The sequence below is a fragment of the Phodopus roborovskii genome, unplaced genomic scaffold (assembly GCF_943737965.1).
Source record: "Phodopus roborovskii unplaced genomic scaffold, PHOROB, whole genome shotgun sequence".
NCBI classification, from domain to species: domain Eukaryota; kingdom Metazoa; phylum Chordata; class Mammalia; order Rodentia; family Cricetidae; genus Phodopus; species Phodopus roborovskii.
Window position 1 is genome coordinate 51,661,311 of NW_026126480.1, and position 26,803 is coordinate 51,688,113.

The following is a 26,803-nucleotide window of genomic DNA, read 5'->3' on the forward strand; positions in this document are numbered from 1 at the left end:
GTGGGTTAGACCACTAGAGACAGAAAAGAAAAAGACCTAGAAGGCTACAGTTTGGCCTGACCTCTGTGGGTCACTTCTTGGGGAGTCTTTTTAGGCAGAAAGTGAGCTCAAAGTCAAATCTTAAAAATGTATTGTCCACAAGGCCAAACTTTTTACAAAGAGGTAAGGAGAGCTTCCAGAGAGCTGACCATCCTCAGTGCTGCCCCAGGGCATTCCTCACATTATCTACTGACTGTTCAGGACACCAGGGACAAGTTGAGTATAAGCCCACATGAGTATAAGTCCACATGCACTCTTGATAGCTTCTGTGTGAAGCCAATTCCTTTGAAATAATTACTCTAAAGTAATGCACCTGCTATTTCTCTGGGCTTTTTAAAGGAACAGGGAGACATAATGGTCTACTGATACAGAACAAAACAGATATTCAAAGTGTAAAGAGTGGTTGTTGGGCAATTTTACTTTTAAAAGCAGGTCACGTGAGCTGGGCAGTGGTGGTGCATGCCTTTAATTCCAGCACTCAGGCAGAGGCAGGCAGGCAGGCAATCTGGTCTTCATGAGTTCTAGGAGCCAGTGCTACACAGAAAAACCCTGTCTTGGGGTCGGGTCATGTGCTCAATTCGCATCTACATCAGACCTTTGTCACATAGTGCCAACTGACTACCAGTCACCTATTCTGGATTATCAGGCTGGCCCAGAAACACTTGCCTGTGCCCCAAGGCATTAGCCAAGCACAGGCTGTGGGTGAAGACAGTCAACAGTTGAAGCATTATCTCTAGGGGAGCAGCTAGAGGGAGACAGAGGAGATGGTTGAGGAAGTATCATAGTCAATGAGGAGTGATTTGGCCCTGTCCTGGGTGTGTGTGTGTGTGTGTGTGTGTGTGTGTGTGTGTGTGTGTGTGTGTGTGTGTGTGTGTGTGTTTGCTGTCACCGCCACCCCCCAACCCTCACGTCCCCACTCCACCCCCCCACCCCCGCCTGCACACCCATGCACCCTGTGGCTGTGGGAAGCAAGTAATCATTTTAACTGTCTGACTCTTAGGGAAAAAAAAAAAAAAACTAAGCCATTCTCCTGCAAGAACAGTAGCCTGGTAACCCAGGCAGCAGGAGCTTGGCCAGGGAGACCAAGAACACCAAGACTAAGCACAGGCTCACATGGCAATAGCGCATACTGCAGCCCTCAGAATTTTAAAAGAAGCCCTGAAGCTGGTTCTGAAGAGCACTGAGAAGGTGGAGAGGGGACACAGTGGACCCTGGTGCTGTAGGTTAAGAGGCAGAGGTTCTGGCCAATGGATGGCTGGAGACGCTACAGAGTGGAGTGACAGTGCAGAGCATGCTCTGAAGGGAGAGGAATGGATATGTCATATTTAAAATATGCAGTCAGCAGTGTCAGAGAGGGGCTGCAATTCCCAGTCAGGGCTCCCGCTGTGTTCAGGAGCAGGATATCAGTACAAGGACAGGAGCTAAGTCCTGGCCAGCCTGAAATGTAGGAGCACCAACAAAAGACTTGGATGTCAGTGAGGTAGAAGCAAAATCAGCTAAGACACTGGTGTTGGCTGATCAAGTAGGCTGACCCATCATGGCAGTGGGTGGAGAGGCAGAGGTCAATGGTGACAACAGTAGTTCTGTGCCATGATAACGAAACTAAAAGAAACAGTACAACAGTGAAGTTAGACCCAGAAGCAAATCAAGGACAAATAGCACAGACGCCACACCACATACAGAAGATCAGCCTTCTAGAAGATGGGACTCTTACATGCAGATGGCAAGAATCTTAGACGTCATACAGACAACCAAGAGGCTGAGGGGAGAAACAAACCCAGAGCAAAACCAGAGTAAGAATAAAAGAGAAGGTGGGCACAGATCCAGATTGGGGAAGCAGGCTGCTGGAACTCCTTTGGGAATAAAGACAGCTTGAGTTTGGGATGGTACAAGATGGCCCCCAGAAGGGACAATACTTTCAGCACACAGTAGCAATGAAGGCAAGAGAAGGATGGACATAGCAGGAAGGATTAATGGGATTTAAGACTGGAGAGAGAAGACAACTGTCAGCATCATATTGTGTAAGGTTCAAATTCAACAAATACCACATTTCATCAGGTGCAGCAAAAGGACATGGAGGCAGAACTGCACAAGGTGCGGGCCTCTTGCTGCCTGGGATGAGGGAAGATGACCTGCAGATGCCTTCATTCCTTTTCAAGCCTATACATCCTGTATCATCAACTGGCATTGCTCCATCTCTCGGCAGCACATCTTTTCTTTTCTTTTCTTCCTTTCTTTTTTTCAAGGCAAGGTCTCGCTAGGTAGCCCAGTCTGACTTAAACTTATCTTGTGACTCTTCTACTATAGCCTCCCAAGTGTCTGGCTTGGGCCTTCATCTTTCTCAAATGTTTGCTACAGACTTGCCCCAAGCTGCTTTCACTCTTCTATTTGCTTTTAAATTGGACCTTCTCTTTCCCTCCCTCTCTGTCTCTCTGTCTCTCCCTCCCCCTCTCTATTTCCCCTCTCAATATAACATTCTTGGCTATCGTGAAACTAGTTCTATAGACCAAAAACTTCAACTCAGGGATCCACCTGCCTCTGCCTCCTGAGTGATGAGATTAAAGGTGGTGTTGCCATCATACCTGGCTCCATATGTCTTCTTAACACAAAAGGAATATACTTACTTCTGTTATTCTAGTTACATGTGCACATTTACCATAAACTCAACAGTCCAGGCCTATGGTGGCACACTGTTTCAACTTCAGAGATGAACAAACTTACAAAACTTGACATATTTTACTCAAAGGAAAAAAAAATTTCCTCTTTGTTCAAAAGGATCCAACAACTAGAAATGTTATCAAAGCAAATTTAATTTAGGAGTTTAGATAAACATTAGGCAGGAAATTCCAAAGTTGCAGACTCCAAAACCACATCCCTGCTTGTATCTCTGCTGCACAAAAATCGGTAAGACCCTCAGCCATGTGCAGTGGGGGGGATCTACATATCACTAGTACACAGGGTCCAACTCTCCACATACCCCTTTTCTCTTAAAACAAAATTAACTTCAACCAGGTGCAGTGATATGCTCCTGTCAACCCAGCATTTAGGAAATAGAAAAGGAAGATCAGGAGTTCAAGACCATCATCAGGAAAATAGTGAGTTTGAGGCCAACCTGGGCTACATGAGATGTTGTCTTCAAGTAACAACAACAACAGGGAATTAAAACCAATATTGTTGGGCTAGGGCAATGGCTTAATTTGTAGGGTGTTTGCTGCACAAGCATGAGGACCTGCACTTGATCCTTAGAACCCATGTTAAAAAAAGAAGAGGTTGACTGGAGTGGCCTGTGTTTCTAATTCTAAGCCCAGTGCTAGGAGGGCAAAGGCAAAAGGATCCCAGGGGCTCATTTATCAGCTAGCCTAGCATCACTGGCCAGCCCAAACCAAGAAAGACAAGACAAGGTGGATGACGCTTGCAGTTGTATATGGCCTTTACACAGACTTGCCCACACATACATACAAGCAAACAGAGAATGACCATGACCTGGTTGTTAAGATCACTTGCTGTTCTTAAAGAAGACACAAGTTCACTTCCCAGCATCTATACGGCAGCTCACAAAAACAAGTGATTAATCCTTTTTTAAAATACTGCAACCCAAATATGCTACTTATATTTTTAAAGGATTTATTAATTTCTGTATATAAGCATTTTGCCTGCATATCTGTGTGCCACTAATGTGTTCAATGTCTGTGGAGGCCAGTAGAGGGCATCAGATCTCCTGGAACTGGAGTTTCAAACAGTTGTCAGGTGCCATGTAGATTTTAGCACTGAACCTGAGTCCTCTTTAAGAGCAACAAGTATTCTTAACTGCTGAACCACCTCTCTAGCCCCAGGTTATGACCAACAAAAAAGAACAGCAGGCACCCAGGCCATGTGCAGGTAGAAACGGTGTGTTCTTCAGCATTCAAGGTGCCATGCATGCACAGTGGTTCTGCAAACCCAGGATATTTACTGCTACTGCCATATTTAACAGACATCATGGCCATTGAGAGTTTGGATCATTCATTTAAAACCTAAGTCTGGGCATAGAAGAGAACGCTCAGCAATTAAGAGCACTTATTTGACAGCTGACAACTATCCATAATTCTATCTGATTTACAACCTCTTGGTACTTGACCGGAGCCACATAGCCACAGAAGCAACAGCTTGTTTATAGCTGGGCATCAGTAGCAGGTTAACGCACACACATTGGGTATAACTGTGTATTGCTGTGATCCCAGCACTTAGGAAGCAGAGGCAGCTTGAAAACAACCTGGGCTATGGAGAGAACCTGTCTCAAAAGACATTAACAATTCTGTCACAAGTTCTAGCATGTCTAATTCTTTTCCCATTTTTCTATTTGAAACAATCATGCAAAGTCCACACCTAACCTTAACATCTCACTAGGAAGACCTGTTTTGGTGAAAGCAAATACACACTATTCTCCCTCTGTATTCAGACCAATTACAGAAAAATACACTGAAATATCCTGTAGCCAGTGAAGGTGCTAAAATAAAAGCAAATATTTTATCTCCACATAGCATGGTATGGATTATTGACCATTAAAACGAGAAAAAAGGGCCAGCAAGATGGCTCATGGGTAAAAGCACTTGCTGCACAAGCCCAACACAATCAGAACACACTGTGGAAAGATAAAATTGACTCCTGAAAGTTGTCCTCTGACTCCCACACATGTGCCATAGGATATACATGCACATTCATTCACATACACATGTGCATAAACACATAAAAATGTATAAATAAAATGTTTGTTTGGTTTTTTCCCTAAAGAGAAAGAAAGGAAGTCTTGTCCCCTTTGTGAACACAGTGGAAGCTCAATGGCATGGCAGCAGGGACTGACCACTTGGAGGAACAACTTGCTCAGAGATGGCCTGCTAGCCCTACTTTTGTCCTCACCATCTGTGCAACCTGGCTTCAGCCCCACTTCCTCTCCAGAAGAGTTCTGGCCAATACAGCCTCCACTGAGAGTATGAGCCAGCTTCCATCCCCACCTGACCCAGCCTGCTAGAGAGCAAGAGCAGCCAGGAGCCATCCAGGGACCCCATTTCCTGCTTTGTCACTTTAGAACACAGGTAACCCTAGGGTCACCTGCCTGTCCCACCTCCAGCCCTGTGCCCACTCATCTCTATTGAGTATCTCACAAGGTTCCATACATTCTCACACTGGGTTCATCACTTCTTCCTGCCCTGCTGCCATCTCCTTCTAAGCCCAATGCAGTAATACATCCTTGGACAGCATATCAGCCTCCTTCCACTCCCTACATCACCTGCCACTGGGGACTCCTATGACTGACTGTGTCTCCTACACACATCTTCTGGAACCATCTACTTCCCGGAGCCTAGCTCATCCATTAGGCCACCATGTCTGTCTGGTCCAATATGAACCTGCCTACTTCCCTAGGTCTCCCTTCTTCTTTCAAATCTGTTTTATTTCTGAAAGAAACAAAAACCTGAGACTCCTTTGCTTAGATTCTTTCAAAGAAGGCCCTGTAGCACAGGGTCAATGCCAAAGCTCCTTTAGTACTAGTGAAAAGCAGTGACACCTCAACGCCACCAAACATGTAACCCAAGCATTTGCACAGGTCTCTCACTAACCCTCACTGCCAGGTAGCATGAGCTTCCAAGTGGAAAACAGCAGTGACTCCAGCAGTAACCACTGCCTCACAGCCCTCATGCTGCCACAGCGAAGGCCACATTCCTTTGCTGTCTCTGCCCCTCTTCTGAACATCACCTCATGTTGTCCTCTGCCTCAGATTCATGGATCTACCCACTCTCATAGCAGCTGCTGCCACCCTGCAGTTCAAAGTTTTGGCACTTAGTACAGAGGCCATTCTCAACATCCCCTGTTAAGCACTAGCAAAGCCAGCCTGCCAGCCCATAGTCTGTGTACCTTTCTGCTAGTCTAACTGTTTCAGCAGGCAGAAGCCCAGGTACATAGCACAAAACCTACCATCAGGTATGCCAAACCAGTGTGCAATGCCCAAGTGATGGCAATGGCACAAAAGATACCACCCTCAAAGGAGATGGCTGTCTGGTAGAAATATGACACCATTTGGATGGGTTCTGGTTTCAGCAGTCCAGACCAACCCCAGGTTTTCAGGTGACAGGACACAGCCTACACAGGAGAGATGCTCTGTTTAGAAAAGCTACCTACAAACTCCTAGGCCTCCCCCTCCCGAGTCAACACTTCTGAAGGTTACACCTGGCTTGTTTTGAAAGCTTCCTCAGGTAGCTCACTACCCTTCCATTTTGGAAACAGGCCTTTCTGATCTTGAGTGTGTCACACAAGTTCCTCCTTCAGGCATACGTACCTATAGAGTGCATGTAAAGATTCCTCATTCTACCCAGGGCCCAAGACTACACAATCCCATGAGAATGACCCACACGGGCCACTTGACTGCCAGACAGTGACACTACTAGTCCATTAGCTTAGCAGGAGGCCTTTTGTGGAATATTACTTTAACTATGTAAAGATATGTTACATTTATTTATGTTGCAGAATATTACTTTACTATATAAAGGTTACACATTTGGTTATTTTGTTTAACTATGTAAAGATGTGTTGCTTTTGTTTATGCTGCATTTGTTTAACTATGTAAAAATGTGTTGCTGTTTCACCTTGCCTGCTAAGGCACCTGAATGGCTAATAGCTAGGCAGTAGAGGGATAGGAAGGGCTGGTGGGCAGAGAGAATAAGTAAGAGGAGGAATCTAGGCTTGGGGGCAGGGAGAAAGAGAGAAGGGGGAGAAAGAGAAGGAGACAACTGGGGTCACCCAGCCAGATACAGAAGTGGGGACACACAGAATGAAAGGTTTAAAAAAAAAAAAAAGCTCAGAGACAAAACATAGATGAAGGGGAACAGGTTAATTTAAGTTATAAGAACTAGTGGGACAAGCATAAGACTGAGCATCCATAACTAATAAGTTTCTACATCACAATTTGAGGGCTGGCAGCCAAAGAAAGCCTGCTACAGAGGTCTATCAACCATCTGTGTGGCACTGTACTCCTAGAGGGACCCAGATAATTGCTAGAGATACACTAACTGACTTTGTCATTCATGGAGATGAAGTCACTGAATTCATCATTCTTTATGGCAGCAGCATTTTCTCCAAACAAGAGTCTTCTGACACATGTGGCACCAGGTGCCATAACTCTGGGAACCACCTTGGATCTCTAGCCTGCACTTGCCATAGTTGATCTGTGCTAAAAAGAGTCTTCAAGAATAGCCTGGATTTAGGGTGCCACAGCTCAAAAACTGTTCTCAAGGTCTGGCACCCCTCAGAACCCAATGATCTCATCTTCTCCTCTCAACTTGCACTAGATGCTGGCTCATCATCAGCCACAGGTCTGGGTTGTCTTTTGGGGCTGGCTCTGTCCTGGCTGCATGCTGAGGAGTCTGGCAGGACCTAAACTGACCCATCAAACCCTGAATATGAGGGGCTAGAGAGATGGCTCAGCAGTTAAGAACACTGGTTGCTCTTAATGAGGCCCCAAGGGTCAATTCTCAGCACCCACCCACATAGTGACTTACAGCAATCCTTAGAAACTCTCAGTTCCAAAGGATCTGTCACTCACTCCTGGCCACTGAAGGCACCAAGCATGCACATAGTGCACTTTCATACACACAAGCAAGCATTCATACACATATAATAAAAATAAATATTAAAACAAAGAAACCTGAATGTGGACTCACAGCACAGTACACACAAAAGACAAAACAAAACAGCCAGGTAGATCCAGTTGATTTCTAAGAGGAACAGAAGGGCCAGGAAGCAGTTTCAAACACAGGGCTCAGGAGGCTGAACACACTTTTTCCTCAACTTCTAGATCAGCAGCCAAGGAGAATGTGCTCTGGACTCCTAACCCAAAACAGCTCTGTGCGAGGACAGCCCTGAAACATCTAGTAAGGCTCTGGCCCACCTATAGCTAACCAACAGTCTGGGCTCAGCAGCTGGGACACTTCCTCACTCCTGACAAGTGGCCATTTGTGATGAGCCAACATCTTTTGTTGTTGTTGTTCCGAGAGCACTGTGGTTAACGAGGAGCTGGAGTAACTGTTGTGTGCCAGCATGTGGAATCTGTCTCATAGTGCAGGCATGCTCAGCTAATTCTCATGCATTCTACAGCAGAGCTAGGGCACTGCACTGGTTTTTAAATGTCACACATATAGTTCAGCCTTTCTGATGATGCTTTTCTGTAACAACAAAAATCATACTGTACACATTACTGAAGTAATAATACTCACCATACCGTGACACACAACTAGAAATGGTTCAGTCAGAGGGTATGTGCGCTATCAATGACATGGCCACCAATCACAGAGCACTGAATATGCATCAGATCAGCTTTCTGCCTGTCATTCTCCAATGCTGTTAAAACTCACAGCAAAAGGCTTGTTATGTTTTGACAAAAAAGTTAAAGGCCACATATAGTCATAAATGTTTGTGTATGAGTAAGCAAGAGTTTCCTACACTGGTCCAGCTTCAAGGCTGATGATCTAGTCCCACAGCCCAGCACCCAGGCAGCTCCTTACCCTCTTTTCCCACCTTTCCTTTTGTGTGTGTTTTGGTTTCTGAAATAAAGGGTTCACATAGCCCAGGCTGGTTTCAAACTCATTTTGTAGTAGAGAATGACTTTGAATTCTTGACCTTTCTACCTCCACCTGAGTACTGGGATTATAAGCCTCAACCATCCTGTCTGACTGTGAGCTACATTTACTTCTAAACACATGAGCACACATGTGCGCACACACGCGCGCGCGCACACACACACACACACACACACACAGAGTGCTTAGTTCCTTTGAATGTCAACATAAGTTCTCTCCATTTGCAATGCCTACCTGCCTTTTAGTAGGAACAGAATGAAATATTATCTACTATAAAACAGCAAACAACCATAAGCCTAAAGTGAGTTATACTTGATATCAAAGCTGAATCTTCTCAGTCATCATGCCCAGCACAGCCAGTGCTCACTGCAGGAGACTGAGAAGCTGCTCCTCCTCTGGTCACCTCATTGCAGACCACAGACTGAAAAGCCAGCACTGGCTCCCACCTTTTGGGCTGATTGAGGAGTCAGAAGTGACAGAGTGTATTCTAACTGCAAGCTAAGTTTCTATGCAGGACACATTTATCTCCTGTCTCCAGCACTTCCACATCCATTTAAATCTCTCAACCTTTAGGTGAGCCATCTGGGAACCCTGTGACATTCTATCTTGCAAAGGAACTGTCTGCTGTGCCTATGTGACACTAAGCCAGTCCCAGGGCATGTGCCTCCCAAAACTGCTGCCATATCCTAATGCAGTGGCTATGCCTTGTGATGCTGGCGGCAATGGTACCCTAAGCACAAAAAAGCATGTGGGTGTGGGAAGCACCAGTGTCTGTAGCTCTGTGGGTCTGACAGGCTGATGCCAACCTGAGGGCAGGGCTCTCTGGTAAAATGACATAATGCTGGCCTCACTGGCCAGTGAAGACAGGAAAACCCAAGGAATTCCTCCTCTTCACACACACATACTTCCCACAGCAGGCAGGGGAGTATTCACACACAGTGCATTTCTCCAACACACACTGGCTGAGTTCCCAATTCCATTTGACTCCATATGGTCTACCCAGAGACAACATCAGATTCCACAGGTGGACTCTACCCCAGAAGACTGCACATCCTAGCCCCCTGAAGGTGGCATTATACTCCAGTTTGTGACCTTATGTTGAGGGTTCCTGCAGGCCCCTCCTTAGGTCTGGGTCACTTGCTGGAGTAGCCCAAAGAACTCAAGTGGAGTGCTAGCTTACACCTGCCCACTACTATATTACAAAGGCCATGATGAAGGGTAACTACAGCTACCAGACCAGAGTGCCTGAAGAACAAGGCATGTGGGAGAAGGTGCCTCCATGTCCCCTTCAGGCCCACTGTCCTCTGACACCTCCTATGCCATCAAGATACTTGAACCCTGTCTTTTACTTTTTTATTTGTTTTGTTTTTCTACATAGGGTTTCTCTGTATAGCTCTAGCTGTCCTGGAACTCCATTTGTAGACCAGGCTGGCCTTAAATTTAGAGATCTGCCTGCCTCTGCCTCCTAAGTGCTGGGATTAAAGGTGAGTGCCACCACACCCAGCCCCTCTTTTTTACTTTTTATTGAGGCTTAAAGGTCCAAGCAGGCTAATGCCATCACAGCCTCTAGAGGTTAGGGAAGGGGTAGGATTGAGAGATTCCCAAACCCTTGGGGCTATCTTGAACTTCCTGGTGTCCAGTCCCAACCTAACACAATATGGGCACCTAGAATCACTTGTGTCCCACAAAGGATGTTCCTGCTGCTCTAGAGAATCCAAGGAATGAAAAGGTATGGGCCAGGGCAAAGACAAAAAACACATAACAGTCTCACATTTGTCACCAACTGAGAACCAGTTCTTATTTACAGGTTAGTAAGTCTCAGGAAACATCCAGATACTGAACACTGTGCATGAGTGGCAGGCACACACAAGAGGCTCTGAAGTCAAATTTGACATCCTGCACTGAGCAACTACACTGTTACAGGAGTCACTTTGGATGCCTTCCTGCCAGGCTCACTTAAAAGTAGCACCCTGACGACATAAATCTCCAGATACTACATTATGTGTGTGTGTGGGGGGGGGGGTCTAAAGCTGCTAAGAAGTCCCAAAAGGATACAGGACATGATGATCAACATTGTAACATATGCTAAAGACACTGATTGCACATCTCAGCCTCAGCTGCTGGCAGGCACCAGCATAGGATCAACCTTTCTGCTCTTATCAGGCATGCACTGGATGGATATACTGGATCAGCAAAGGTGTTTCAGAACGAATGGAAGGTCTAAGTAAGAAACCAGAAATGAAAGGTGTCTTGCTAGAGTTCTCCTGGCACTGAAGAATATGTGTACCTCAGTATGGCCAGCTGCATTACAGCATTTCCTGGCCTTCTGCTGATGGCCCAGGAAACACAAATGTTCCAGTGTTCATGTTCACAAGCTCAGGCAGCACAAAATAGTATAACTGAACTTGAAAGGCCCTGGATACTTGTTCATGAAGTTTCCCTAACAAAAGTGACTGCCCACCGGAAAAGACATAAAAAGACATAAGTGATCGGTGAGAAAGATAAGAAAGACCTATTGTCAAGCCAGGAAGAGTCTGGACACGCCCCATCTCCCAGCCCCACACAGGCATCGCTTTGCATGTGCAAACTGCCTATCACAACACTCCCACACAAGTTCTCAGAGGGCCCACTAGAGCCCTGGAAGCAACCAGCCTTTTAAGAGCTCCCAACCCTCCCCACCTCTGTTGTTTTTCCCTCAGCCCTCCTCCCCTCATACAGCTTCCCTGTACCCACTTCCAGGGAATCACAGTTCCCACTCCACCCCTGCCCACAACCTCCTGTGCACTGACTTCTGCAGTGTCTTGTCTGTGAGACACTTGTAGCTACCAAACCAATATCAACATCCATCCCCAAAAAGGCTTCTGTAAGCCCTGGCTAAGCACCTACTGAAGTCTAAGTGTCCATGTACGGGGCTAATCATCCATTTCACCCCTGACATCAGATGCTGCTGTGACAAGCTCATCCTGAACCACTACAGTGGGGTCTGAGCACTGGTTCTGTAAGTCAGCTTGACAAGCATGCTAGAGCACACCATTTTACCCCATAATTTAACAAGCAGCACCATGAAAGGAATGGGGGCACAAAACTAATCAAAGACAACTGACTTAAGATTTTTTTCTATTTTGTGGTACCATTAACTGGACAACAGAACACAAACTCAATAATGAGAAGCTGACTAGGGCTCATTTGGGAGAGTGTGCCTAGCATGCCCTGGCTCCATCCCCAGTTCTACAGAAACCAGGCATGGTGGCAGCAATGGGGAAGCAGAAGGAAGAGGATTTTGAGTTCAAGGTTTGCGGCTAGCCTGGGCTTCATGAGACCCTGTTTCAAAAGAGGCAGGGATTCAGGGAGAAAGGAAGGAAAGAAAGTTTTGTGTCTACTGATTTGAGACAGAGTCTTACTATGTAGCTTACATTGCTCCCGAACACACTGATCCTCCCTCTGCAGGCTCATGAGTGCTGCAGGAGGCAGGACTCAGAAGGACCTAGTCAGGAGCACTGTTCAAAATTTACTAAACAACAACAACAACAACAACAACAACAACAAAGACAAAATACTAAGCTAAGTGCCCAAAAGATAAAAATTACAATAAATCTACATTCAATGGTTTTAGGGTTTAGTTTTTTTTTTTGGTGTGTGTGTGTGTGCACAAGTGATCTGTCTGCAAATGTTACGTTATCATATGTGTGCAGTGCCAGTGAAGGCCAGAAGAGAGCATCAGATCCCTGGGTTGTGAGCTAACATGAGGGTGCTGGGAACCGAACCCAGCTCCTCTAGAAGAGCAAACGGCCAATGCTCTTAACCTCCGGAGCATCTATCTCTCCATCCCCTAATGTTTTTGTTTTGAAATATTTTGACAGATTGTATGACATTTATTTTCTGTAACCAAACCAGGCACCTCATTTCATAAATGAGAAGACAGAGTCCAGCAGCTCTGAGAGGTACAAAAGTCACAAGTCATCAGTGTCTGCTGCTGCCTTCAGGAAGATTCTACTATGACCAAAGCCAGCATTAACTGAGTGTCCAAGAGGTGTTGTGTAAGTGTTTTGCATTAGTTCTCAAGAAATCTGCCACTGTCAGCACCCAAGTATAGAGATGACAGAAGTCTTAGCAATGAACTGTCCTGAACAAGGTTAGAAAGCAGGCTGAGGATCCAAGACTTCAAACTGCATGGACTGGGGTGAGGCATAAGGGCAGGAAGATAACAGAAAGAAGGGCTGTTTTCCTTGGCAACCAGTGACTTCATCATCAAACAGAGAATGATGCTGGCCACCCATCGGGCATCCTTTTGCCCTGTAAGGCTGGTTGGTCTCAATATACACTTGATCCTAATACTTCATTTCTGCTTTTCCTGAAGCTCAATTCTTCTTAAAAACCAGAGTAAAGAAGCTGGGCATGGTGATACACAGCTGTAATCCAAGCATGCAGAAATCTGAGACAGGTTTGCTCATCTCAGCATGAGTTAGCAAACAAATCCCCGTGTCATTAGTCAAAGGAGGAGTAAAGACAAGTGGCAGAGAAAGCATAAGCAGCACAGGTATCAGCTCCAGCATCTCTTCTAGGCAGCAAGAACACACACAGTCTAGGTCTTGGCCTCCTACCCACAGAGGGCAAGGTGGGGGTTGGGGTGGGTACTGTGGAAGAGAGGCTTTCTATAGGCTGCAGGCAAAGGTGCAGGCAAGCAGCTAGGGTACAGTTAGTGAGGAAGAGCATGCAGGGATGAGAACAGAAATAGAGTTGGGAAAGCCAGACTGAGCAAAATTTGATTTGTCTTTCATGCCTCCTGGGCAATGAGTAGAGGTCAGATGGTGGCCAATGATGAAAGGGCCTAGAGTACGGGAAGGGGGGAAAGGGATGAGCAGAGAAAAATAACAATGAGGAGACTCTGGAGGAGGCTAGGAGGCCAAATAGCTTAGCCTTTCAGTCCTAGTTTTGCAGTACTGAAGTGCAGCTCAAGTGTGCTGGTCAAGCTCTGCCTCTGAATGCACCCTATGTCATGACCCAGAACTTCCCAAGAGCAGCTGTTGCTTCTTTGAATTCTATTTGTTGCTTCTTTGAATTCTATTTTGTAATGTGGATGGTGTGTGAGTGTGGATGTTCCTATGTATGAGTACACAGGGAGATGTGCACATATGTGTGTGTACAACGTGGAGGGGAAGGGTCAACCTCTGGTGTTATTCCTCAGCAACTGCTGCCCATCTTGGTTTTTTGAGATACTATCTCTCCCTGACCTGAAAATCTAGGTTAGGCTGGTTAGCTAGCAAGACCCAGGATTTCACCTATCTCTACCTCCTTGGAGATGGAATTTAATCACACCCAATTTCTGTTTCTGTTTTTACTATCACTAATTCCATAAGTGTTTTGGTCTGCATGTATATCTATGAGGAGTCCCTGGCATTGGAATTACATATTCTTGTGAGCTGCCAAGTGGGTGCTCGGAACTAAACCTGGATTCTCTAGAAGAGTTCTCTCTCTAGTTCAACATTCAGCTTTTTTATATGGGTCCTGGGAACTGAACTCAGGTCATCCTCATAATTTCAAGGCAAACATTTTACCAGCTGAGTTATTTCCCCAACATATCCCTCAATTCTTTCAAAAGAGTTTTTCCTTAAGTGGAGAAAACCCCAGAGCCTGCCATGCCAAGGAGTAAAGCAGGGAGCCATGGATGAAGACACCAGCTCCTCTGCTCCTGTCTATCTTACTTTGAGGCTGTCCCTAACTAGAGGCCTATCTAGAGCCCACATGTTTTTTGTTTTGTTTTGTTTTGTTTGAGATAGGGTTTCTCTGTAACAGCCCTGGCTGTCCTGGAACTCACCCTGTAGATCAGGCTGACCTCTAACTCAAGAAATCCGCCTGCTTCTGCTTCCCAAGTTCTGGGATTAAAAGCAAACACCACCACCACCCAGCGAGCCCACATCTTTAAATGAACAGCAGTGGTAAAACTGATGGTTGTGAGAAGAACAATTCTAAACACTTGTCCTCAAAAAGCTGACAGTCTTTAGCTCAGTGTTCTGTGTCATCACCCCTTATGCAGTAGATTGAAACATTTACAGCCAGTCTCTGGGGTTATCTCACAACTAAGGACTATGCCAGTGTCTCAAAGTATAGAAAAGTATGGCCTCTACATGACGAGAGCAAGCTGCCTACTCATACCCCAGAGGCTCTGCCCTGCAGCAGCAGTGTCCAGACCAGGGTCATTAACTTTTCTGATGTCTACTGCTCAGGCAGAGCACATACATGTTAAGATAAACATCTCCTGCCAGCACCTGGCTCTTCCCAGATGGCCCTGAGCAGAGGAACTGCTTTATTCACTGCCCAACTTTTTTTGAACAAGTATTTATGATTTGTACACACACACACACACACACACACACACAAATTTTCTCTCCAGTCTAATGCCTCTATTCTAGTCACCACCAGTGTGGCCACACAGAAGCCCAAGCTGTCTGTGAGAAAAGACATGACAGAACTCTGGGGAAGATGGCAATGCACTAGGGATAGCGACCCTTGGCAAGTTTCCTGACAATCCCCAGTTAGGAGATGGGGTTCACCACTGTGTGAAGTATGCTGATCCACTCTCCATAGATTTGCAGGCCTGTCATAGTTCAGCCAGGCTGCTGCTGTGTGCTGTGTTTTGGCGTGTGACACCTAGGCATCACTTCTTTTCCTTCCTTCCTTCTTACCTTCCTTCCTTTCTTTTTGTTGTTGGGTTTTTTGTTTTTTTTTTTTTTTTTTTCTTCAAGACAGGGGTTTCTCTGTGTAGCTTTGGAGCCTGTCCTGGAACTTGCTTTGTAGACCAGGTTGGCCTCAAACTCACAGAGATCTGCCTGCCTTTGCCTCCCAAGTGCTGGGATTAAAGGCCTGTGCTACTGCCTGGCCCTGAGTCCCATTTCTATATATGGTCCACCTCCAAGGAGCAGCATATGGCCCTGAAGAACAGCTACTACTCCAATCATATGTTGTCCCAACTTCTGCAGCACAGGTTGGTCACCACCACTGCTGAAGGAAGGCTCCTACAGAGGTAGCTACTGAACTCAGGCAACACAGGGCTCAGTTTTCAGACCAGCACCTTCTCCAAGCCCTTCACAAGAGCTACAGGGCCACATGGCTCACAGCCTTCCTTCATAAACACTGGTCATCTTCAAGGGCCTTCAGGTAACTGCTTTCTGCACACTCTCCACAGGCTATCTGTAAAAGAGCCTTGCTGGCCTCCACATTTTAGACACTACCCCTGAGAACTTAAGCCTCTCTACACCACCTCTAGCAGCACCCACAATATGGGCATGCCAAATGAGGGGTTAGAGCTGCAGATGTTCAACACTCCATAGTGTTCAACTGTTTTCCCTCTCCACTTCCCTCACTGGTCAATGTGAACTTCTGGAATCTCAATGAAACACCTTCTTCTCTGTGGCCCACCTTAGTGACCCCAAAGAACAGGGCTGCTCACGGCCACCATCTGTGGACTGGTTATAAACACCAAACTCTGTGTTGGGCATGTCACAATGCTGTCCCCACAACCTAAGGAAAAGCTCACAGCAAAGAGCACAAACAGAGCAACATTCCAGACCCACACACTTGCAAAGCCTCAAAACACACAATCCTCCATAAGACACAGAACCAACACAATCAGAAGACTCACCAACTTCCTGTCTCAAAGTTCCTTTCCTACAGGGATGCAACCCTGTTGTACCTACTGGAGGAAAGTCCTCAATACCATAAAAGGGTGTCTGCAGGTGTCCCTCCCACCTGGCCTGACCAACCTTCACCTCACTCACCTTCAATCACTTGCCATTCATGGTGGATTCTGGAATACAGTCCTCACCTCTAATTCAGTGAAGGATTATGCAACACAGAGCAGAGTGCTTAGACCATCCAGCTCTCAGGCTTCCACAGGTGCTCCTAGGACCACCCTCACAGCACACCTCACCTGAGAATGGTGTCAGTCTTCTCTGCAAAGACCCTAGAAAGATATGCCTCTCACTTTGATCTGCAGGATTATAACCTCCTATGCTGCAGAGAAAGAACCATAGGCCCAAGAGGTTACAAGACACAGCAGAGCCAAAGCCATCCCTCTACTGAGGGGCCATGTGCTTCCCGCTCTGCCAGACTGTATAGCACATACTCAGTGAAAGGAGAGATGAGGGAGAAGTATGCTCAGCATGACACACTAACCATGGCAGGCTGACATGACATTCTCAAACTTTCTCTGTTGTTCCAGCAAAATGTGTCACAGTTGCAGTCAATGCATTCAGTTACCAGGAACAAAGAGCTGACTGATATGAAACAAGATGGCAGTTAGAAAGCAGAGGCACTGGCTGAAAAGAAGAGTAGGAGAGTGCGAAATGGCAATGGAGTAAATATGATCAAAATGCACTATACTCATTCATAAACTTATCAGAGACCCATTATTATGTAAATAATTCTATATTATACTATATGTATACAGCATATACATAATATGGGCTAATTTTAAAATTGGCCATGGGCAGGCAGGGTAGCTCAGCAGCTATAGAAAGGCACTTGCCAACAAGCCTAGAACCTACATGGTAGAAGGAAAGAATTGACTCCAGCAAGCTGTCCTCTGACCTACACACACACACACACCACACACACACACACACACACACACACACACACACACACACACACACACACAATATACTGTCTGTAACTCTAGTTCTGGGGGAGCGGACACCTTTTTCTAACCTCCACAGGTAATGTATACATGGTATACATTTATACATGTAGGCAAAACACACACATAAAAATAAATACATTTTTAAAACTAGTGACACACACTTCACATATGACATACTTGAGTCCCTTTGTCCTGTGCTGGGAAAAACATGAAGAGAAACAACAGGATGCCAAATGTCTCAGGTAAACTGAGCATAGGAGCTGCAGACAAGAGGAGACATCTAAGAACAGGATTTTCAAGATTCTGGGCATAAGAGAAACCAACTTCAGACATCAGGAAATCAGCTCATTAGCTCGTGACACTTGTGTGCCGTGCGCCCTCTATGTGCTGTATGCCCATGTGTCCTGCACTATGCTCAGCAGGAGGCACTGCACTACTCAGTGCCTGGCTCCACCTCAGGTTATGGCCCAGTGGGAATGTAGAACAGTTATATGGAAATGACAGAAGGACAGCTGGAGATCTTCTGCCACAGAGGCAGCACTGCAATCCAGGACAATAGGCTGGTGACATCTGAGGGTACTGCTATGCACCCAATCTTATCCCAGTCAGAGAACTTTGGAGCCAGGCTGCCTGCTGGGTTCATATGCATGTCATCCCTCAGCACCCGCAGAACCCTAAGCTGGTGACCAGGCCTCACTGAGCAGTGTCCTCATCTGTGATATTGTGCTATCAGCCTGTTAGAGCCCCATTATGAGCATCAGAGGCTAAGTGGACTTAGAGGCAATGGCTGTCAACCAACATGTCCCCATTTTTCCAGTACTCACATACCCAGTACAAGGTGTGTTGAATTCACAACAGACGAGCAACAAGTGCTTGCTAGGTGGAAACCAGAAACCATTATCCATGATATACTGATAAGAGAACCCAGAGCTCAGAAATGAATGACCCAATATAGGAGACAAGGAGGCAGACATCCTGTCTGAGAACACAATTGATCTCACCACCTGCCCTCCATGACCTGAGTATCACAAGGGAAAAGAGAAGGGTGGGATGTATGTTAGAGATGGTCAGAAATGACAGACATGGCAAAGAATACTTTTAAACTATGCACGGCAATTACTCTCCACTCATCATTAAAAGGAATGTGCACTTAAGCATTTATATAAAACTCCTTTAAATAACCCAAGCAACGATACCCAGCTTCCTCAGTCTCTCTGGATGTGAGCTTAGAGGCTTAGGGGCAGAGCTGTAGAACAGCCAAGTAAAACTCCACACAGAATGCCTTTAGGCCTCTCCAGCAACTGGACCTCCAGTTGAGTCACCAAACTTAGCATTTTAACATGCATAAAAGAAGTGTTGCACCAGACTCCTCAAATTGACAGTCCAATCCATTCAGCACTGCAGAACTTCCTCTGTCACCATTTGACCTACTGCATCTAAGAGGAGAGAAAGGAAAGCTTGGGAGTTCCAGAGACAGACTGCTCAGGAATACTGACTCCTGGCAAACAAAATTTTCAGTTTCCCTATGCGTGACTGGACTGCAGCATGCCACCACCACCACTTGAAAGCAATGTCTACATAGCCCTGGCACTGGTTTAAGCAGCACAGACCAGTGGGTGATCAGCCCATCTGCAAAGCAGAAAAATATGAGAATGCAGGATATGCTTCAAGCGCCCAAATTTATTTTTAGAGCAAAATGAAATTTCCTCCTCAGAATAAGAATGAGACTCTGTGAAGAAAAAAAAAAAAAAAAGGATAAACTCTACAGGGATGGCCCCTGCCAAGAGCAGCCTGCCAGCTCCAGCCAAACCCTTGCTTTTAGTCACAGTGAAAAACAAAAACAAAAACAAAAAAAAAAAAAAAACAAAAAGCACAAAGTGGAAACATTTTGTCCACATCTCTGAAGCTGGAACCTCAATAGGACCCATTACCACTAACTGCTCAGGATCTAGCACCACCTACCCATAGCCACCTGTCCAGGAACAGTGAGACAAGGCTGCTCAGTGGGCATTGCTGGACATGTACCACCTTGTGCCCCTGTGAAGACTGTGATTGTCAACTCAATGGGATTTGGTCAGCTGGCAGACACATCTCTAAGAGGTTTAACTAAGGAGGAAGACTTGTCCTGAATGTGTCCTCCATGCAGTGACCTGTGGTCCTATACTGAATTAAAATGTAAAAAAGCAGGAAGCCAGCTGAATTCATCATCTCCTGCTTTGTGCTTACAGTTGTAATGTGTCCAGCAGCCTCAGTCCTCATCATGACCCTTTCTACCTTTAAGGACTGAACCTTCTCAAAAGCATTCCTTTCCTTCAGTTGCTTCTGGTCAGGTACCTGCTCACAGGAACCAGGGAAGTAACTAGTAAAGGAAATCAGTACAACAAGGAGTCTGTTGCTGCTAGACCTGACCATGTGGTTCTTAGGCCTTTTGAACTGATGTGTGAGACATGGGAAAGAACCAGAAGCTTGAAGCTGGAGAAGCCCTGGGATGAGTAAGTAGAGCTTAAGGGACAACTTTGACAGGAGGTTGAAAGATTAGAATGCCAAAAGAAACACAGAAGAGGCCTGGCTTGTGAGGGTTCAGAGAAGAATAAGGAAATTCCAAGACAGCATGACGTATGCTGTGAAACGACCGATGTTCGCTGTACTTACTCAGCTATGCAGTGACAGACAACAGAAAAATTTGAAAAAAGGCAGCACTGAGCTTATGACAAGGCAGGTGCAGAGAAAACAACTGTCATCTTTAGAGATTAGCACCACTGAAGAGGAACTCACGCTCTACACTGGGACAACAGCAAATGTGTCCTGAGAGCAAGGCTTACTCATCAAAGGCTCCAGCTTGTGAAAAGATTCACATGAAAGAACTTGTGCGGAGAAAGCAAATGAAGGGGTTCCTTGCTCAAAAACAAGCCCAAAGAAGTGATTTTGTAGGTTCAGGTACCAATTGCACAGAGGTCAGTACAGCTATGATGGGAGGAGCCAGGTCATGTCTAGATCTGGCAGCACAACTTGGCACCACCATCCATATGGTTTTGCAAACACATAAAAAAGCATGACTAAGAGAGGTCATGGAGGCAGTGTTGGCTAGTTTTTGTCAATTTGACACAAGCTAGAGTCATGGGGGGGGGCGGTGCTCAGTTGAGAAAATGCTTCCATAAGATCAGGCAAACCTGTAGGGTATTTTCTTTTCTTCCTTTCTTTATTTATTTTGTTTTTGATTTTTCGAGACAGGGTTTCTCTGTGTAACAGTTCTGGCTGTTCTGGAACTCACTGTAGATCAGGCTGGCCTAGAACTCACACAAAGATCCAACTGCCTCTGCCTCCTAAATGCTGGGATTAAAGGCTTGCACCAAAACTGAGGGTATTTTCTTAATTAGTGATTGATGTGGGAAGGTCTAACCCATTGTTGGTGGTGCCACCCCTGGGCTGGTGGTCCTGGAAACAATAAGAAATCAGAATGAGAGCCAGGTAGGTGGTGGGAGGCAGAGACAGGCAGATCTCTATGAGTTTGAGGCCAGTGTAGCCTACTGAGTGAGTTCCAGGACAGCCAGGACTGTTATACAAACAAACCCTGTCTCAAAAAGACAAAAAAACAAAACAAACCCTGTCTCAAAACAAAACAAAAACAGTATTGGGGGGGAGCAGGTTTTTAAAAAAAAAAGCTATTATGTTTTAATTGTACATTCTTAAGATACATTTATTCTCAATTCTCCCAAAATTGGTAAGAAATCCTCAGTTATCCAGGTATAGTGGTGTACACCTATAACCACAGTACTCAGGAGGCTCAAGCTGGAAGACTAACTACAGAGTTCATAGGCTGAATTATCTCAAGAAAAGAAACAAAAAACAAACTTCATTCAAAGGGTTACTAAATTATTTTTATTAATGAAACTATTTAATTTATGTGTACATAGTTGTTTGTTTCACTTTTAAACAGGTCTCATTAGCCCAAGTTGTCTATGTAGCCAAGGTGACTGAACTTTGGATCATTCCACTTCCACCTCTCAAATACTGGAATTACAAACATCTGCCACTATATCCAGCTTTTTACCCCCTAGATTCAAAGAGACAACCTCCAGATAGTAACTTCTTAGTATTATTTCCCACTAAAGGGAACCAGGGCTCTAAAAGAAAGATTTGCTACCAAGCAGGAAAGTACTAAGTAAGCCTGGGACATATTCTATGCCAGCAAACAATTAAACACTCCAAGCTAATGGTGTCTTGGCAGGACACAGGAGTCAATCTGAAGATTTTGAGCAAGTATGAGCCCAGCCTGGGCTACATGAGACCAAAAGGAGCTGTCAACTTAGCAGAGGCCAGAATGAGGCATTTCTGTTGCTAGTTTTGTATGGAGAGGGAAGCTAGGACCTCACACATGCTAGGAAACCCCTCTAACACTGAGCTGTGTTCCAACCAGAACATCAATATTTTGGACAATCTTTGGAGGCAGCCAAAAATCAGCTCTCCAAAATCTGTTCCCCATTGTCTGAGCAGAGCTAGCAGGCAGAGGCCAGGGCAGGAAAGGCCTGGGTGTGAGGGGAACACCCCACAAGAAGCTGCCAGACAATAAGATCTGCAGGGCAGACATGATACACAGCTGGGAGTCCACAGAAGCAGGGAGCCCTTGCAAGTGGCCAGTCCAGGTAGAGCCTGAAAGGTGGCATGTAGCTCTGAGATTCAGCTTTAGATTGGGGACAAAGGAGATCTGAGGGACTGAAATTTTAAAAGATCATGACATGGGTTGGGGCTGTGGCTTACTTGGTAGAATGCTTACATGCACAAAACCTGAGTGGTGGCAAATGCCTATAGTCCCAGAAGTTACTCTGGTCTGACTTTAAGGGGGGGGGGAGGACATGAATTGGCAGAGAGCTATAGCTATAGAAAGCAGCTAGCTGAGTCTAATGGCAAGAGAAGGGTCCAGATCACACCTGTGCGTATCTTGAAGACAAGCACCTGGCTCGGGAGAGCAGCAGGAAGAAGCCACTGAAGAGAAGCAGCATAGCCATCTCTGAAGTGTCTGAACTTCACAGTAGGCAGTAAGCAGCTCCATTCACAGGAACAGATGGGCATGATTTGGAAGTTCAAGAAACCTGGGACTAAGGCTGTGGCTGGGTGGTGGAGCCCTTGCCACTTGCCTGAAACAGATACAACAAAAGAAAAAAACACAAGCCTAAAATCCACCCAAATAGGCATGTCACTAAAGCCACAAATGACAAGATAAGAGTGAAGAGCCAGAAAGCCACCTTCCACACTCTGCCCCTCAAATGATGGATAAGCATGGCAGTATTCCCCAGAAACTTCAGCCCTGCATCAAACCTGCTCAAACAGGAACTATGTGAGTTTTTCTTGCCCCACTTCACACAGCTAAAGCCATGTGAGCAATGTGGCACTCACTGCAAACTGAACACTCAATATTCAACAGGGCTGGGGTAGACACATAAGCTGTATGTGACAGGGAAATGCTGTGTATGTGCACCCTGCCCAAGTGGATTCCGCCCTGGTAGAGGAAGCAGGGGTGTATATCTGCTGCAGCAGGAGGACTGCTGTCTAACCAGTGGCTCCCATAGACATTCATTCCTCCTACACCTTACCCACCTATGAGCTCAGCGCCTTGACAGGTGTCAGCTCCTGCACAGGTGGGACATTACCTCAGCTCCAGGTGAAGCTGACTCCCCCAATTGTTTCTCACTGCACCTGGGGCTAAAGTGGCTCAGCATCAAGCTTTGGCAGCACTGCAGCCAACTCACAACTCAGCCAGGTTTCAGGGAGGCTCCTGGGCCTCCATAGCCAGGACCATCAGAGCAAGCCATGTTTGAAGACAGGTAAGTCTTGGGGAGCTCCACTGTGGGAGATTTCAGAGCATCCTTGTTCCTTGCTACAAACCACCCCTCCCTATGGCTGGCCTATCTACTCCCCTATCAATCTATAGGGAACCCATCGAGGGCTGTGCTGTTGGCTGCTGCTTATCTAACTGTTCTACTTTCCATCATTCTAGCCTGAGACAAAACACCTGCTGAACAGGCTTGGCCCTTTTCAGCCCTACATCACTCTACACTGTCAACAGTTTACACAAGTTTACACTGTCCTGTCCACAGAGCTGTGACTTTAAGGCTGTTTTACTTACAGTGAGTGCTCTCAGCTCTATCAGACTCCTGCCTCAATCACGATCAGACTTCAAAAGAGATAGGTAAAACCAGAACCCCACCTGAACTCACCACTTCATCTCCCCACCTGACGCTTTCTAAATAAGACAGCTTTTAAAAATCTCATTGCTACTCTCAAAAGGAATATAAAGACCACTGCACCTGGGTATAAGGATAAAAGCTGTGGGTGTGAGCCTCTAATGCCAGCACTCAGACTGAGGGCAGCCTGCGTTATATGGAAGGTCCTGCCTCAAAAACCAACGCATGCTGACTCCCTGAATAAAAGAGTTTAGACAGTTCCTGGGTTTTCCTAAACATCATGAGACATAGAACCAGTTATAGAACCTGGAACTGCATGTAACGTCACTGACCTAGAGTTGATACATACTTCCTGGTCACATGGAGTGGAACATACTAGAATTCACAACATGGATTATCTAAAGAACAAAACGGGGCTGGAGAGCTGGTTTATCGATTAAGATCACATGAACTACTGGATTCTGTTCACATCACCCACATGGTATGTCACAACTATCGATGACTCTAGTTCCAGAGGATATAACACTCTCTCGGGCACTGCACACACATGATGCATAAACACAAATGCAGACATAACAGTCGTACACATTTTTTTAAAAACCTTAAAACTATGCAAGAGATTTTTCAACTCAGCATATAAAACTTTTGAGTTTTTGTGGGAAAGTAAAAATGAAAAAATACAACTGAACCTTTAAAATTGGAATAAACCTAAATGCGGTACTCTCTTTTTATAACAACTAACTCATAAGATGAGCATCACACAGCCTCTTACTGCTTCACTGTCACCTTTGCCAATGCCAGACCTGCCAATGCAGCTCCCCTGGCCTGGCATGGGGGGCAGACATGACACCATGCACAGGAGCTGACAGAGCAGCTGAGGCCAGGCAGGATCCTGCACCTTGAGATTCTGATTAGAAAGTTAATAAGCAGTGCCCAGGCCTGCTAGGATATCAGATAATGATGGACATGCTCACCATGACTCTGCTGTAGGTAGCAAGAGTGTACCATCTGCTCCCCTGTTCCCCATTAAGGCATGGGCAGTCTCAGAGAAAAGCTAAGCAAGTCTGACAGGCCCTTACTTATGTAGCTGCATTACCAAAGCTACAACCCTGACCCCTCAAAATTATACTAGGCAACAGGGAAAAAAAAAAAATCACTAGAGAAACAGATCACTTAAAAAGATCACAGATGTAAGGGCCAAGGACATGCTCAGTTGCTACAGTGCTACTACACAAGTACAAGGACCTGATTCAATCCCCAACACACGGACACTAAAACTGGAAATTATATATGGTAGCTAAAACAGCAGATTCAACATAGTGGGAGATGAGAGAGCATGTAGGAAGTAAAGACAGTAAGCAATATCCAGACAGGATGGAGAAAATGTAAAGAATAAAGAAAAGGGTGTAAGACAGGTGGGGAGAGAGAAAAGCCCTTGGGCATTTACAGAGAGTTAGTGCAGCCCTTTGGGGTGGCTAAAGATTAGGAAAGCAATGGAGCTGATGGGCAAAAGGCTTCCTAAACCCACTAAAGACTCCAGCTACCCAACACAAAGAAAACAGTAATTCTGCTGATGCCAAAGGAAGGCTAAAACTTGAAAGAGTCACCAGAAAGGCTACAGAGGTGGCTCAGTTGGTACAGTGACTGCCTTGCAAGAATGAAGACCCGAGTTACAGCCCCAAAACCAAGCTAAAAAAAGCCAGGCATGGTGATGTGGGCTGTGGAGGGGAATGCTGGGGATTTTGGGGTAGGTGGATCTCTGGAGCTCCATAGGCAGCCAGATGGATGAGCTCCAGGTCAGTAACACACTCTGGCTCAAAAACAAGGTGGATATAGCCGACATTGTTCTCGGATCTGTACATGCAAACAGATAGAAGCATGAGTGTGCATAGAAACATACATACATACATACATACATATATACATACATACTCGTGTGTGGGGGGGTTACAGATTAATTTCTTAAAAAAAAAAAAAAGATAACCCTTGACAGAAACGTGGGAAAGCAAGGGATAAAGAGCAACAAAATGCATAGCTGTGACTGGATGTGGCACATGCATGTAATTCCAGCACTTGGCAGCCTGATACATTGCAAGATACTATCTAAAAAGGGAGTGGGGACGGAAGGTCAGGACGGGTATACCTGTAATCCCCACCCCTAGGAAGTTAATTGAAAGGAAAGAGGAGGATCCTGGGTTCATGGTCAGCCCGAGCTGCACAGTAAGGCCTTGTTTCTCCTTTATCATCAAAGATGGCAAATGTGGGTCCCAAAGCCTCAAGGTGCAAAAGCTAAGCCTAAACACATACACCAGAACAATCTGATTTCTACCACAAAACTGACTTGGAAGTTTTTCCTTCTTACTGGGAAAATCCTGCACTGTGTGATACTCCCAATGAACTCTTCTAACACAAGGTAGAAACCATCACCTTTATAGGAAGTTTTCCACGAGGCAGAACACCATGAAACACTGCCCACTTTGTTCATGACAACAATCCAGCTGCTACACCAAAACCTACAGGGGTGCAAGAGGTTGACCCCACTGATCTACTTCCCTACAGCTCAGTCTACTTCCAGGGGCACAAGAAGGTCAGTCTCCTTCAAGAATACAATCCTAAAAGTACAATACCAACAAAATTCAGTTAGGAATTGTCCCTAGGATTCCAAAATTTTAAAAGTTAGCCACTAAACAGAAAACTCACACAACTCCCACAAAAGATGGAAAACAAAATAAGAAATCCAGTAAACACATTTTGTTGTTTGTTTCATTTTGTCTTGTTTTTTTAAGGTCAGGTCCAGACTAAACCTGGAATCCACTATGTAGTTCATGATGGCCTTACACTTGGTAGTAGTCTTCCTGACTTTGCCTCCCCAAGACTGAGATCCCCAAGACTGAGGTTAAAGGCACAAGTCACTATGCAGGAATAACATGTAGGAGTTTTTCTCAGAATCATTAAATCATGAGTTTGAGTCCATATGGACACTTACACCAAGAACCTGTCCCAACGAACAAGCAAGGAAAAACAAACCACCCCCCCAAAAAAAAATTTTAAGAAACTAATAAAGAATTACCACATTTAATAGAGACTGTTTACCAAAGCCCTTCAGTGACTACTGCACTTGTAGGTTGAAAAGTGCATGAGCGCTGAGCCCTTCCAGGAATAAGACAAGGAGGTCCACTATTACCATGGCAGTTAAATCCTGTGCTAGAGAGCTCAGCAGGTACAACTCCACCAAAAAAAAAAAAAAAACCAAGGCAGAAAATAAACAAATGAAATGGAGAGTATAGTTGCAACTCCTAAATCCCAGCTCTTAGGAGGCTGGAACAGGAAAACTACAA

At 45.5% G+C, this 26,803-nt stretch overlaps 1 protein-coding gene across 1 annotated transcript in view; it reads right to left on the reverse strand.

The window, feature by feature from the left end:
• Positions 1-26,803, reverse strand: part of Ppfia1 (PTPRF interacting protein alpha 1) — a 76,949-nt gene that overhangs the window by 44,203 nt on the left and 5,943 nt on the right. The window lies entirely within an intron of this gene.